Consider the following 17,340-nt stretch of genomic DNA (forward strand, 5'->3'; position numbering starts at 1 on the left):
TTTTTTTTTTTAAATTTTATACATTTAACCTCGGTGGTAAACTTGCCAGGGGCTGCAGTGCCGGTATGAAAAGGACAACATATCAACAATTTATAACTCCTGACTTTATTTTAAGCTTTATTACACTTATGTTTCTTTACCATGTTGCATTTCTGATAAAATATGATGGCTTTATCTTTATGACAACATCTATGTGATGCATAACAACAATAAAAAAAGAAATTCATTTTCGGGACATTGATGAATATGTCCAGATTCATGTTATCAAAAAGCATATGATCTTTTACTTCTGAGTCATTGTAATTAGAAATAGACTATTTTTCAGTCTCTAAAACTTAGCTGCTAAGACTTAGCTGCTAAAGCAGTAAACAAAGAAGGGGCTGGTTAATAGGTCCAGATGGTAAATACTATAAGGACACAGTTGTACCAAACATATAAAATGATACGAGTAACTGCACTGTCCAATAGGATAACCACTACCTATATGAGGTTTTTGAGCAATTGAAATGTAGCTATTGAAACTGATATTTGCAGTTACAACTGTAAAATGAGCACCAGATTTCAAGATTAAGAACAAAAATTTTTAATTTTTATATTGATTGCATGTTAAAATGACAATATTTTAGACACACTGAATTAAAATATGATTAAATTAGCATCGTTGTTTCTTTATAGCTTGCTTTATATTTCTTTTGGATAATGGTAATTTAGAGAAAAGAGGAGCTGGGAAAGTCCTCATAAACTAAACTCACAAAAAGGTGAAAATCCATTTAAAAAAAACATGTTTGTGAGCATTTGTAAGTCCTTGATGACTATTGCACTTCCTTAGGTCCTATCTCTGATAAATATAGTAGTGATATAATTTAGTACTGAAATGATGGTCATTTTGTGAGTCATTGACTTTAATTTAAACATTTTGATTACTAAACTTTTAAAAAGTGTCATGTTAATATGATTATCTGTAAGCTGCTATAAAATTGCCATTGATTTTATTTTATAATGTCTTCTTTTTTTCTAAGCATTTTCATTAAAAGTATTGTTTGAGCAACTTCCAGGGAGGATGATGGAGTGGGAGGACCCTAAGCTCACCTCTTCCAGTGGATACAACTAGATAATGACCACATCAGTGTAAATATTACAAAAAGAGCCAGAAAACTAGCAGAACAACCTCCACAACTAAATGCAGAGATGAGGCCTCATCAAAGATAGCAGGAGGGATGGAGATGCAATGGGGAGCAAAATGGACCCATGTGAGGCTGTCCAAGGAAACGAGGGATACCACAGGCATGGAGCAAGAGAGAAACAGACTCACACACCAGGGAGCCCGCGTGGAGAAGACAAGTCCCTATAACATGTGCCTTTGAAAACCAGAGAGGCTGACTTTCATGAATTCTTACAACCAGTTGGACTTAAAACCTAAAACATTGAAAATCAGTGGGCTGGGCTTGGGAGAGCTGGAAGAGTGAGAGGAAACTGAGTCTCCTCCCTTAAAGACACAGCACAAAGAACAGCGCCGTGGAAATACAGCATACAAGCAGGAGTTTGAAAATCACACCGAGTACATATCAGAGACAGATTCAAGTACTGATCTCAGAACACATGCTGGAGGGTCTGGGATCACTGAAGAACTTCTCCAGAAACAAAGTTGCTGGCCAGAGCCATTCTGCTCCCTTGACCCCCAGCCCAAGCACATACCTTGCTAACAGTGCATCCCGCCCACTTGATCCCCTACAGACGCACCCTTACCAATAGGCTCCAGGTCTCCTCCCCAATGCAATCACTGTGAATCTTGCTGACATCTTGCATCCCACAAATTTCTGTGAATCCACCCCCTCCACTACACTCTTGGGGTAGAGCCTATCCAAAACAGGGCCAAAAATCTGGCAGTGTGCAAGCAACTCCAACAGGGGCCAGTGTCACTCCAGAATGATGCCCACCCCAGGGAGAGGGAAAGATAGCCACACACAGCAGTTAGACTGTAGCTCCAGCAGTGGTTTGGGAGTAGACAGCTGGTCTAACTATAGGCCACACTCACCAATAAAAGCTTCTCGGGACAAAACAGGGGAGCATCTTGTAGTTTGGTGCTACTGTATTTCTGGCCAATACCTGGTCTAACTGAACTCACACCCAAGGTGGGCCCACGCTGCCCCACTAACAACATGGGAGCAAAACACTGTCAACAACTGGCAAAGAGAGCCATTGCAGGTTACTGGACTAAAGGAAATAGTATCTCAGCCATGATCGTGGGGCACATTCATCACACATGGGAGATACCCCCAAAGTGGCAGGTTCTGTTGAACAGGGGATGCTGTACTATAGGGCACTACAGGACCTCTTCTTCATAAAGTCACTACTTTCATGTTCAGGAAATATAGCTGACTTTCCTAATACAGAGAAACAGACACAGGGAGTTAGATAAAATGAGGACACAGAGGAATATATTCCAGATGAAAGAAAAAGAAAAAGACAAAGTCTCAGAAAAGGCCTAAGTGAAATGGAGATATGTAATCTGCCTGATAGAGAATTTATAGTAATGATCATAAAGATACTCACTGGGTTGGAGGAAAGTGAAGGACATCAATGAGACCCTTTAGAAAGATATGGGAAATATATAAATGAACCAATCAGAGATGAACTCAATAAATAGAATTAAAAATACACTAGAGGGAATGAATAGTAAAGTAGAAGGAACAGAGAAGATCAGAGACCTAGAGGAAAGAATAATGGGAAACAGTCAAAATGAGCAGATAAAAGAAAAAAATACAAAATGTAAACAGACTTCAGGACTTTGATGTCTCTATCAAGTATAATAACCTTCATGATATAGAGATCTGGGAAGGAGAAGAGAGAGAGAACAAGGCAGAAATTTTATTTGAAGAAATAATATCTGAAAACTCCCCTAATCTGGGGAAAGAAACAGACATGCACATTTAGAAGGTACAGAGAGTCTCCAGCAACATCAACCCATGGAGGTCCACACAAGACACATAGACATTAAAATGGCAAAAAGTGGGGATGCCTGGGTGACTCAGCGTTTGAGAGTCTGCATTCGGCTCAGGATGTGATCCCAGAGTTCCGGGATCGAGTCCCACATCGGGCTCCTGTATGGAGCCTGCTTCATTTAAAGAAGAGTTAATACCTATTTTTATCAAAGTATTCCAAAAAATAGAACAGAAAGGAAAACTTCCAAATTCATTCTATGAAGCTTGTATCACCCTGACACCAAAACCAGATAAAGACATTACAGAAAAAAAACTACAAACCAATACCCATGATGCAACAATCCTCAACAAAGTATTAGCAAACCAAATCCAACAACACATTTAAAAAACCATTCATCACAATCAAGTGGGATGTATTCTCAGGATGGAAGTATGGTTCAATATTTGCAAACCAATCAATGTGATACATCATATAAACAAGAGAAAGGATAAAAATCATGCAATAGTTTCAATAGAGGCAGGAAAAGCATTTGACAAAGTACAACATCCATTCATGACAAAAATGATAATAATAACAATCTCTCAGCAAAGTAGGTTTATAGGAAACATACCTCAGCATAGTAAAGGCCTTATATGAAAAATCCACAGCCAAAATTATAACCAATGGGGGAAAACAGAGCTTTTCCCCTAAGGTCAGGAACAAGACAAGATGTCCACTCTCATAACTTTCATTCAAGGCAGTACTGGAAGTCCTAGCCTCAGCAATCAGACAACAAAAAGGAATAAAATGCATCCAGATTGGTAATGAAGAAGCAAAACCTCCACTATTTGCAGATGACATGATACTCTATGTAGAAAACCCTAAAGACTCCACAAAAAAAAAAAAAAAAAACTACTAGAATTGATAAATGATTTCAGTAAGGTCGCAGCATACAAAATCAATGTACAGAAATCTGTCGCATTTCTTTACACTAATAATGAAGCAGCAGAAAGAGAAATTAAGAAAGCAACCCCATTTACCATCCACCGAAAATAGTAAAATACTCAGGAATAAATTTAACCAAGGGGTGAAGGACCTATACTCTGAAAAGTGTAAAATACTGATGAAAAAGTTAAAGGCAACATAAACAAATAGAAAGATATTTCATGCTCATGACTCTGGAAGAAGAAATGCTGTTAAAATGTCCATACTACCCAAGGTAATCTGTAGATTTAATCCTATCCCTATCGAAATACTAACAGTATTTTTCACAGAGCTAGAATAAACAATTCTAAAATTTGTGTAGGACCATAAATGGCCCCAGATATCCAAGATAATCTTGTAAAAGAAAAGCAAAGCTGGAGTCATCACAATTCCAGACTTCAAGTTATATTACAAAGCTGTGGTGATCAAAACAGTATGGTACTATCACAGAAATACACCATTATATAGTCAATTAATCTTCAACAACAGAGGCAAGAATATGCAACAGGAAAAGGACATTCTTTTCAACAAATAGTGTTGGGAAAATGGAATAGCCACAAGCAAATGAATGAAATTGGACCACTTTCTTATGCCATACACAAAAATAAATTCAAAATGGATTAAGGACCTGAATGTCATACCTGAAACCATAAAACTTCTAGAAAAGTGTACAGATAGTAATTTCTGTGATATTAGCCTTAGTGACATTTGTGTAGATATATCTCGTAAGGAAAGGGAAATAAAGGCAAAAATAAACTATTAGTACTACATCAAAATAAAAAGTGTCTTTAAAAAAAAAAGAGGAAGAAGAAGAAAAAGGGGATGCCTGCCTGGCTCAGTTGATAGAGCATGTGATGCTTGACCTCAGAGTTGTGAGTTCAAGTCCCATGTTGGGTACAGAGATTACTTAAAAATACAATTAAAAAAAAAAAAGCAAAAAGCAAAAAGTGTACAGCAAAAGAAACTATCAACAAAACAAAAAGACGACAAGGAGAATGGGAGAAAATATTTGCAAATGACCTATCTGCTGAAAGATTAAAAAACTTACACAACTCAACACCCCCCAAAAAAACACAAAGTAATCTAATTAGACAGGGGCAGAAGATATAAATGAACAGATATTTCTCTAAAGGAGATAGACAGATGGCCAACAGACACATGCAAACATGCTTAACATCAGTCATTATCAGGGACTTGGAAGTCAAAACCACAGTGAGATATTGCCTCACACCTGTCAGAATGGCTAAAATCGAAAACAGAAACAACAAGTGTTGGAGAGGATTGGAAAAAAAAAGGAACCTTCATGCGGGATTGGTAGGAATGCAAACTGGTACACTCACTGTGGAAAACTAGTTTAGAGGTCCCCAAAAAGTTAAAAACAAAATTACCACATGATCCAGTAATTGGGCTAATAGGTATTTACCCAAAGAATGAAAAAACACTAATTCAAAAGGATATATGCACCCCTATGTTTATTGCAGCATTATTTATCTAATAGCCAAATTATGGAAGTTGTCCCAGTGTCCATTGATAGATGAATGGATAAAGAAGATAGATGAATGGATAACGAAATGAATAAAGATGAATGGATAAATATCCCACAATATTATTCATCCATAAAAAGAATGAAATCTTGCTGTTTGCAACAACATGGGTGATTCTAGTGGGTATAATACTAAGTAAAAAAAAAAAAAAAAATTCAGAGAGAGACCAATACTGTATAATTTCACTCATATGTGGAATTTAAGAAACTAAACAAATGAACAAAGAAATAAAAGAGACAAACCAAAAAACGAGATTCTTAACCATAGAGAACAAACTAACAATTACCAGAGGGGAGATGGGTGGAGGGATGGGTGAAGGGGATTAAGAACACACTTACCATGATGAGACTGAGTATGGAATTGTTGAATCGTACTGTACACCTGAAACTAATATAACATTGTATGTTAACTATGCTGGATTTAAGTGTTTTTTTTGTTTGTTTGTTTGTTTGTTTGTTTTGTTTTATTTTTAAGCATTGTTTGGTAAGAAAAACAGTTCAGAAAAGTCAAAGAATTTCTGGTGCACAACCTTCCTCTGACCTCAGATTAGGTTACAATTAGAGGCTATGTCTCATTGTCACACTTAGAGTCGGTGTCTATTCTGGTATGGTATATTCAGAGTCCTTTTCATCTCTACACCTCTGTGCAATTAGGGGAGAAGGAGTTCTGGAGTGAAACTTAATATCCCACTTTTGTGAATTGTAATCCAAGCAGATCATCTCACTCAACTTGGCCTTGGTTTAAGGATTTTTTTTTCCAACAGTATTGCCCCTTACTTCTTCCTCTAAATCAGTCCTTTGCCTTGTTGATTCATTCTTTTCCAAACACTAAACTTATAAGAGCTCTTTTTTTATTTTTCTGAGTCTCTAGAAAAGCATGGTCTTTTTTATAAGGCTCAAATAGTCAAATTGATTGACTGACATTATGTCTGCTATCAATAGTCACTCCAAAATAATAATTTATCCATATAGGTGGGGGGAATCATAAAGAAAAGTCATGCAGGGACCAAAGAATTTATCTCAAACTCATTAACATTTATCTTTTTCCCTTCTTTGTTCTGTTCTCACAGTATTTTTCTAATTTCCATGCACATAATGTGTATTTTTAAAATATATTCCAGCATATTAGTCACCATTTATTTGGTCAATCTTTGTTTCTATTATAGTTGTTATTGATGCTGACACAAAAAAACAAAACCGGTGTTGCCAAGATAATTGATCAAGGGATCGCAAATCCTGGTTAAGTGGATTTTGCACTAATTTGACATTTCAGTCTAAAATTCACTTTCTCAAGAGTGTAAATATTGATACTGCTCTTGCAATCAGGTCATGAAGATAGAATAACATAATTTGCATAGTGTATAAATTGTTTGCAGTGGGGGAAGTTGATATTGAACAAGTTATGCTTAAAAAGTCTGCAGATATGTGGCATCTGGATAGCTCAGCCGGTTGAGTGTCTCTGACTCTAGATTTCGGGCCAAGTCTTGATTGATCTCAGTCATCAGATTGAGCCCCATGTTGGGCTCTGCACTGAGCATGGAGTCTGCTGGAGATTCTCTCTCTTCCTCTGACCCTCTCCACCGTGCTTACATTCTCTCTCTCTCTCAAAATAATAATAATAATAATAATAATAATAATAATAATAATAATAAGCTGTAGATGTAGTAGATGTAGTGGAAAAAGGCCTAAATTGTGGTGTCTATGGAAAGTACATGTATATAGATTTATGCATCATTGATTCATTTATTAAAAAATATGTCAGTGCCAACTCTCTGGCAAGTAATGTACTGTGCCTGGGGCATTGAGCTGGAGGAAATATAATCCTGCCTTCATGAAATTTACAGTGGAACAGATGACAGACACTGAACAGATGAGTGTGGTGAGTACTTCACAGGAGAGGTTCACGGAGCCATTGACAATAAGGTGCAGATATCTCTTGCTCCTTTTTTAGCGTCAGGCCATGTAGGTGTTTTATGTGGTTTAGCTCAAGCTCAATGGAGTATGAGGGACTCACATACACAAGGCCCTTGTCCTGCCTCATAGCCATTATCTTTGAATTCTACTCCAGGTAATTCACTAGTTTGGTTGGTGTCTGATGCTTCTGTTTTTACTAATTATCTCAGTTTTACCAAACTTTCCAACAGCTGATTTCAGGTTTTCTTCTTTTTCTCAATCCCTAGGAACTCTGAAGTTTGTTCTATTTCTTCACAAATTTCTCCCTTCCAGGTATCATTCTATGGCTTTTCATGAGTATTTTGTTGTTTTTATACAAATAAAAAAAAAATCAACCCCTCCAGAAAATGAACCTAGAATTTAAATCCCCAAACATAATAGCAAACTGTCTGGATGAACAAAGCATAATCTAGTCACTTACAAATTCTTCTGACTTCAGATTTTCAATTATCTTGATTTGATGAAATGAATTTTTCTATGTAGAAAAAAAAAAGATGATGAGTCTTTGGTTACTAGCTCACTGGTAAACTTCTGATATGCACGTGATTACATATTTTTCAATAATTTCTTTCAGATAGGTGTATATGTCATGTTTGACCACCTACATCTGCACTGTCCAATATGTAGCCACTACAACTTGTGTCTATTAAATACTTGAAGTATAGATAGTCCCAAGGTGTATTGTGAGGGTAAATTACACAGTGAGTCTCAAATAAGTAATCTCATTAATATTTTCATATTGATATATGTTGAAATTTTTGTATTCATTAGGTTAAATGAACTATATTATTAAAAAATCCCATTTATTACTTTGCATTTCTTTTATGTAATTACTAGAATATTTTACATCACGTACATGGCACATATTATATTTCTATTGGACAGCAGTGATCTAGATAATAAAAATTAAAAGCAAGGGACTTCACATTATAGCATAATATATATATGGTAAGAAGCAGACATTGTATTTTTTCCATAAGTCTTCAGCTTTTGCCTCAAAGGAGTAGAGTTTGCATGATTGGCAGGTCCTGACTGGAAAAGAGAGAGGCAACAACTGGGTTGTTTAAAAGACTTACTCTCTTTCTATAGTGCCATCAATTATGAGAGGCGTAGCAAAACTACCTATTACTATTTATTCCTCCTGCTGTTCCTGTTTCACTGGCACCTCTAGAGGACACCCAAATCATCTTTGGGAACAATTACAAGGCATCTAAAATAATTACTGGTATTTTTTAATCACTTCATGTTGCTGTTGGTAGTCCCCAAACTCTGCAGTTCTCTCCTCCCCTTCAGGGCTGCAGCCACTTGGGCTCATAAGGCTCTTTCCTTTCTTAGGTAACCACGTCGACTCTGCTCTATGGCAGGATTACTTAACTTTAAGCACATAGTCTGTTTTGGGGCAAGTAACAGCGCTGCCAAGTCTATTGAATGATTGGCTTTTTCATGTGCCCTGTCTTCTCCCTCTAATTCAGATGCCAAGTTGATGAGATTAGACATGGTTTAGTAGTATTCCTAATTTTTTTCTCTGATACTGTGCTTCACTATGTGTCTGTGTAGCACAACTGATTATGTATTACATTCAATGAATGAATATAATTCATTCCACATTCAGGGGAACCAGGATGCAATTTGTATTTGCTCTGATGCCAGGTGGGTGCCTAGAGACTTCTTATTTGTGTATCAGTAATTTGCATAATAATATTTTATCTTCTTGGGAAGCTTTATCTTAGATATAAATGGATGAATGAATGAATGAATGAATAAATACTGAGAGGAGGAGGGCTATTATAATAGGACACTACTACTACTACTACTACTACTACTACTACTACTACACTACTTGGGTAGATTGAGCTAATGTAATATGACAATAGATCACATGAGGTTGCACTGTGGTTGATGAATGAGATCATAAATTACAAGACGAAGGGACACCTGGGTGGCTCAGTCAGTGAAGCGTCTGCCTTCAAGGTCCTGAGATCGAGCCCCACATCAGACTCCTTGCTCAGTGGGGAGCTTGCTTCTCCCTCTGCCTCTGCCTATGCTCTGCCTACTTGTGCTCTCTCTCTCTCTCCCTGCTTCTCTGTCAAATAAATAAACAAAACCTTTAAAAAAAAAAAAAGATTATAAGAGGAAGACATCTATACTGAGTATAGGAAATAACCTCTGTCCTGCTTGGAAAATATGTGGATATAACATAATGTATTCAAGGAACAGTTAAAGGAACTAAAACAGTTTCCTGAAAGTGAAGGCAGCAATGGAGTTTGCTATTAAGGCCTAAGTGGCTGCCAGGCGACTTCTAACACTGCTGTCTGCCCTGTTCTCCTCAACAATCTAGTTGATTGCCTACCTTAGAGTCAGAGTAAGCTGTAGAAAAGCATAAATACATTCATATGTAATTTCTCTGTACAAGCCTTCAATGCCTTCTAATCACTCTTGGAATTAAATCTAGATCCCTTGACAAGGTAGCTAAGACCATGACCTCCAGCTTTAATGTACACCTTGTTCTACTCTTCCTCTTGCTAGCTACAGTGCTCTCTTATATTTATTCCTCATATGGATAAAAGCCTTTCTCACCTCCACCTCTCTCTCTCTCTCTCTCTCATTACATTCTTACATTCTATGAGACTTGCAATCAAGAAATTAATCTAAAGAAATCAAATCCTATATTTTATAGGAAATTAATTTTTGAGTCATATATATAACTCATATATACACACAATATACCTCATAATTCATATATATATATGAAATAAATAGTGCAATGGACAAAAGTCTATTAATGTGAATCAAACTTCCCAATGAAAACTGAAAAAAATTCAACAAAAACCTTTGGAGATATTAAAGAGCTAACAGGATAATTATCTGAACAGGGTCCAGGAGCAGTTGTCAAATCCTAAAGGGAAGCTGAAAGGCTAAGTTCTATCTGTATCTTATCAAGGGGTCAAGAAGATAGTGACTGGCGTCTAGGAGCTACCATCAAGAAGAAGACTTTAGAGCCGAAAGTGGCTATACCTTAGGAATTAGGGTATTCTATAAATAGACAAGCTAGTATAGGGACTGTATGCCAGCATCCTATCATTCCATTTTCTAAAATAAGATTATGAAAAAAAAAAAATAAAATTATGTTGATCTTGGATTATTAGTGATCCAAGAGAAAAAGCTTGGAGAAAAAGTTATTCATACTATGCTAACTTATTTTTAAAGTCTGTTTTACAAATGCAATCCCATCTAACAATGAAAAATCATCAAGAATAGTGAGAACAGAAAAACACCACACAGAAACACTAAATGAAAAAAAACAGAGAGGGATCCCTGGGTGGCGCAGCGGTTTGGCGCCTGCCTTTGGCCCAGGGCGCGATCCTGGAGACCCGGGATCGAATCCCACATCAGGCTCCCGGTGCATGGAGCCTGCTTCTCCCTCTGCCTATGTCTCTGCCCCTCTCTTTCTCTCTCTGTGACTATCATAAATAAATAAAAATTAAAAAAAAAAGAAAAAAAACAGAGAGACCCTAGATATTGGAATTATCAAATAAAACTTCAATATAAATGTGCTTCCTATGTGCAGAGAATTGAAGGGGAAATTGAAAATTTTGGTAGATAACTAGAAGATCTAAAAAAGAAATGAAACTGAGAACTTAATGGATAGATTTACAGAGAACTAAATAAAGTTGAAGGAAGGATCAGTAAACACTAAGACACATCAGGAAAAAAATATCCAAAATAAATTAGAGGTATATAAGAATGAAAATCAAGAAGACTGGATAGGAGATATAGACGTGAATTTTTTAAAATATGTAATTTGGGGCACTTTGGAGGTTCAGTCAGTTGAAGTCCAAGTCTTGGTTTTGGCTCAGGTCATGATCTCAATGTCCTGAGATGGAGCTCTGCCTTGGGCTATGTGCTTGGCATGCGGTCTGCTTGAGAGTCTCTCTCTTCTCCCTCTGCCCTTGACCCCGCTTATGTGTGTGTGCATGCATACATGTGCACACTCTCTCTCTCAAATAACTAAATAAAATCTTAAAAATATATGCAATCTGAATGAGACAGGGATGTATAAATTCAAGAAGTATAAATTTTTAATTATCCATACTTCATCAAAGTAAAACTTTTGGCAGTACGGAGTGGCCAACGGCCTGCAGAGCAACATGCCTAAGTTTCATTGTGACTACTGCGACACATACCTCACCCATGACTCTCCATCTGTGAGAAAGTCACACTGCAGTGGTAGGAAACACAAAGAAAATGTGAAAGACTACTATCAGAAATGGATGGAAGAGCAGGCTCAGAGCCTGACCGACAAAACAACCGCTGCATTTAACAAGGAAAGATACTTCCTACTCTATTCTCTGCTCCTCCTCCTGCAGGGGCAATGATCCCACCTCCCTACAGTCTCCCGGGTCCTCCTGGCCCTGGTATGATGCCAGCCCCCCATATGGGGGGCCCACCCATGATGCCAATGATGGGCCCCCCTCCTCCTGGGATGATGCCAGTGGGACCTGCTCCTGGAATGAGGCCACCTATGGGAGGCCATATGCCAATGATGCCTGGGCCTCCAATGATGAGACCTCCTGCCCGTCCCATGATGATGCCCACTAGGCCAGGAATGACTGAACCAGACAGATAAGGAGAGACAGGATATTCATTTATTTATATTCATTTTATATTACTCTTTATATTCATTTTATATTACTTGTTCTACTTCACCAGGAGATCATGGTGCTGTGACTCTGGGTGTTTTCTAACACCATGATAAGGAAGACTTGCTTCCCCTTCCTATCAAAGAGAGAAGTAGTGGGACAAAAAAAAAAAAAAAGCCAATTTTCATTTGTATTGTGAAATGTGAAAATAAAATTGTCAACTGTTTTAGTTAAAAAAAAAAAAAGTAAAACTTTTGACAACAAAAGATAACTAAGAGAATCCTAAAAGTAAGCAGAGCATGAGAAAAAAAAAATCACAGGGGTAGCTAGAATGACTACTTCCTTCTTGTCAGAAATGTTATAAGGATAAAGAAGATTTGAAGCACAGGGGAGACTTGATCTACTCTCGCAGGAACAGACCCACATGGAAAGCCTGAGAAGAAATGCAGGCAGGTTCTAGGAGCAAAGACCAGCCCCCCACCTGACTGCCAGCAAGGATACAAGCCCCTCTATCCTACAATGACGAGGAAGTGACTGTGGCCTACAGTAAGAGTGGAAGTGAATTTATCCTCAGAGACTCCAGAAGGGAATGCCAACACCCGACGTCAGTGGTGTGACACACTAAGCAGAAAGCACAACTACACCTGGATTTCTGACTGACTGACCTGCAAGCCAATACCTGGATGTTGTTCTAAGCAACTAAACTTGTAGTCATCTGTTATGACAGCAAGTAGATAACCACCGGGGAGACGCGTGCATATATGTGAATGATCAATTTACAACAAGGATGGCCTTGCAGATCGGTGGCCTAGGGAGTTATTCCCCATAAATGTTGCCAATACAACTGGGTATCCATATAGAAAAAAAAAAAAAAAAAAAACAAGTCCCCATTCATATGTCACACATACAATTTTGGATGGCTTGCTGATCTCAATGTAAAAGGAAAATAAGAAAGCCCTTTGCAGAGAATATGAAAATATGAATATGCATCACTTTGCAGAAGCTGAAAGACTTTTTTAAAAGGCCACAAAATCTCTAACCACAAAGGAAAAGATTGACAAATTGAACTCTCTTAAAGTTAAGAATTTCTGCTCAGGAAGATGAGGGAAAGAAGAAAAGGCACAGATGGGCAGAAAGAAGATAAGGGTAACCCATGCAAGAGACAAAGGGCTAATAAAGAAGTCCTACAAATCAACAAGGAAAGACAAAATACTCAATAGGGGGGAAAAAAAGGCACAAGACTCGCACAGAAAATTCACACAAAGGTGCGCTCCGAGGATCAATACCTACTGCACAAGGTGCTTGGTCTCAGCTTTGATCAGGGGATGTTAAGTTAAAGCACCTGCAAGTGCCAATATAGACCCTTCGGAATGGCTAAAAATACGGAGAGTGGCATCCCATGTTTAGGAAAGCAGAGTGTGGGATCCCTGGGTGGCGCAGCGGTTTGGCGCCTGCCTTTGGCCCAGGGCGCGATCCTGTAGACCCGGGATCGAATCCCACGTCGGGCTCCCGGTGCGTGGAGCCTGCTTCTCCCTCTGCCTGTGTCTCTGCCTCTCTCTCTCTCTCTGTCTCTTTGACTATCATAAATAAATAAAAATTAAAAAAATAAAATCTTTAAAAAAGGAAAGCAGAGTGTTGTCCTACGCTGCTGGAGAGGACGTGTGTTGGCAGAGGGGGGATCTCTGAGGGGGGCAGGTGGGGGTTCCTCTAGGGCTGGGTTAGGGGCAGCTGCAGAGGGGCTTAGGGAGGCTCGGTGTTCTGTCAATGTTCTTTTGGCCTAGGTCTCATGGTTAAGAAGTGTTTGTCTTTTGATGAAGCTTTAGTTGCTCTATTGTTCAGCATACTCTTCTGCAGGCATGTGTTATGTCATAATTAAACAGAAAAAACGAGAGAAAAGCCATCTCACACGGCTTGCAAGTAAGTGGCTCACACAGCAGCACGATTTCAGGGATCTGCGCCAATTGCCTTTGCAAATAAAGCTAAATCGTTCAATATCAATGGGCAGCTACTATATATTCCACCTTGTTGTGTCTGAGGCCCTTTACCCACCTCTGAAGCTCGTAGCTGCAGGGGGGCAAGGATGCAGGTATCACTGGCAGCTGCTGCTCTCTTCGAAAGAAGATGTCAGGTTTAATCCACAAGCTCATTTGGAAAGATTCTGGAAAGGTCATACTGGGTCATTTCCTCCTGCTCTTGGGTTCTGCTATGAGAAAGTAAAGGTATTTACTCCACAAGGAAAACTTCTTCTGAATTTAAAAAGAATAAACACTTATGTGAACCGAGACTACCATCCGAGAGAGTGGTTTTCCATACAGCATTAAAAAACAGAGGAGAATATGGTAAATTATGTGTTATGTAATATTAAGACATTTTTTCTAAAACCACCCTCCCTGAGAAATATTTTAAATAGCTGGTGTTTAAGTCTCCAGGTCATGTAATTTTGAGTTACCATTGGGTCATACCCATAACTTCCTAATTAGTTTTTTTCTCTGTGTGTGTGTGTGTGTGTATGTGTGTGTGTGTGAGAAACACAGTGAGAAAAGCTAATTATATCTGTGTATAAAACTCAACAAATATCTATTGAGTGGTGACCCATATAATCCCCATGAATATTGAAAACAGAATAATGGAAGCAACTCAGAAGACCCTGCCTTTCCATTCTCGGCCTCAGTTTCTCCTGTGTATGGTGATAATAATTATCATGACTTTTAGAACAAGCATTCTTTCCATTGTCTTTACAGTTTTACTCCATATAGATGGATGTATCACTAAAGAATATACTTTAGATTTTAGCATTTTTAAACTTGGTGTAAATATGACCGTACTCTATGTACTCCTTTGAGTTTTCTTTTTCTCTTCAGGAATATTTGCATGATTCATACATGTTCCTACTTATAGCTGCAGCTCTTTAATCTGCATTGCTATTTAATACCTATTACATAAATATATAAAATTTTAATTATCCATGTTACTGTTGATGGCTATGTGGGATATTTTTTCATTTTGAGAAACCATGGAGAGTGCGACACATAAAATACATTTCTGCAAAACATAAACCTAATATTGGAGTCTCTAGGCACAGAGTGTAGATATCCTTATTTTATCATTTTTAAAAAAAATATATTTATTTTTTTATTCATGAGAGACACAGAGAGAGAGAGAGAGGTAGAAGCAGGCTCCATGCAGAGAGCCCGATGTGGAACTCGATCCCAGGACCCCAGAATCACGACCTGAGTCAATGTAGACGCTCAACCTCTGAGCCACCCGGGTGCCCCTGGATACCTTTATTTTAATAAATAATGACACACTTCTTTCAAAAGTAGTTGTAACAACTTATTTTCCAGGTAGCAGTTCATGGAAGCGCCTTGCTCTCCAAATCTCTATCATCATTTGGTTATTATCTGACATTTAAACTTTGTCACTCCGAAAGGTGTGTAATGGTATTTGTGGTTTTAGCTTGTAAATCTCTGGCTGCTATGATATTTACACATTGAACAGCCATTTGGATTTCTTTTTTGTGAAGTGACAGTCATTCGCCTAGTCCCCTATAGGGTAGGCTAACTTTTTCTTGGTGATTTGTTGAACTTCTTTCTTATTTACCAATATGAGCTGTCTTTGTTCCATTCTGGTCACTAATTCCAATGTGTCGATTTTTTCCCCATACCACCAAGCAATTCTCCAACATCAGCTGAGTGTCCTACAATTCACCTCCATTCCAACACTGCCTACCCTGGAGTAGCATCAGGTCCCATAGGTTAAGGGCTCAGTTCCACAAGACTGCCCCCACTTTGGATGGATGCTAATAGAAAGTCCAGGTTGCGCTCTGGGACTCCGACTGACCGCCTATAAATCAGACTTTCTCATAACTCGTCCTTGGGTTCAATTAATTTGCTAGAACAGCTCATGGATGGAATTCAGGGAACCAGTTCACCCATGAGATTATTGGTTTATTGCAAAGGATATTAAAGGATACTAATCAACACCCAGATGAACAGATACGTAGGGTAAGGTCCATTATAAACTATGTATTTTGCTTCTTCTGTATATAGAATTTTGTGCTTGAAATTTTGGGGCATATATACATAGAAATAAGCATTCCTTATAGTAAATATCAGATTTCGATACTATTTTTTTCCTTGCCTCTTCTTCATCTTCTTCTTCTCTTTTTTTTTTTTTTAAGATTTTATTTATTCATTCATGAGAGACACACACAGAAAGAGAGGCAGAGGGAGCCTGATGTGGGACTCGATCCTGGGTCTCCAGGATCAGACCCTGGGCTGAAGGCAGCGCTAAACCGCTGAGCCACCCAGACTGCCCTTCTTCTTTTTGAAAGATTTATTTATTTGACAGAAAGGGAGAGCACAAGCAGGGGGAGGGGCACAGGGAGAGGGAGAAGCAGGGAGCCCAACTTGGGGCTCCATTCCAGGACCCTGGTATCATGACCTGAGCCAAAGGAAGATGCTTACCCATCTGAGCCACCCAGGTGCCCCTTTCCTTGCCTCTTCTACATACAAAATGTTAATAAACTTTGAAGACCATATTCTAATATTATCACCTCCAAAAATATTTCTAAAAAGTTAACTTGTCCTCTTCTAGAATATCACATGATTTGTTCCTGTGTTGATTACACTTAATAACTAGGATGATCATTATTTGTTTGGTCGTAATCTCAGGGGGACAGAGTTTTATATAGATGGGCTAAATTTATTCATATTTTGCTTAACCATATAAAGTTCTTTGCCCTGTAATAGGAATATGGTAGGTCCCCAAGCAATTTTTTAATTTATTAATAAATATGTTAATTTCACAGGCACATGTTGAGTACCTACTATATCCAAGCACTCACTGTTCTAGGAGCTTGGGAAACATTCATGAATAAAACAAAGATTTCTTTTCCCGCGAGGCTGTTACTCTACGGGGAGAGAATGTAGAAAATACTCATAAACATAAAAATGCATAAGTTATATGGAATAATAAAAAAAACATGAGATTTTTGGCAAAGAAAAATCTCAAAGCAAGGTGTGAGAGTTTGGGCAAGGTGGTTGTGCCATTGGCAAGGGGCTGTTTGAGCACAGATGCTGTCTTTGAAGTGTCAGATGAGAACGGCTCAGAAATGGAGACATATCCAGACCCCAACATGGAGGGACAATGGAATGTTCCAGAAAGGCCAAAGGCTAATGTGGTCAGTGTGGCTTGTGTGATTAAGGGTGGGGAGGGGAGCAGTAAGTGGTTTGGCTAGGAGATGACTGGCCAGATCCTGCTGGACACATAGGTCATGGCGAACTCTCTGCCTAAGGA

Source organism: Canis aureus, chromosome 21, assembly GCF_053574225.1.
Source record: "Canis aureus isolate CA01 chromosome 21, VMU_Caureus_v.1.0, whole genome shotgun sequence".
In the NCBI taxonomy this organism is placed as follows: Eukaryota; Metazoa; Chordata; class Mammalia; order Carnivora; family Canidae; genus Canis; species Canis aureus.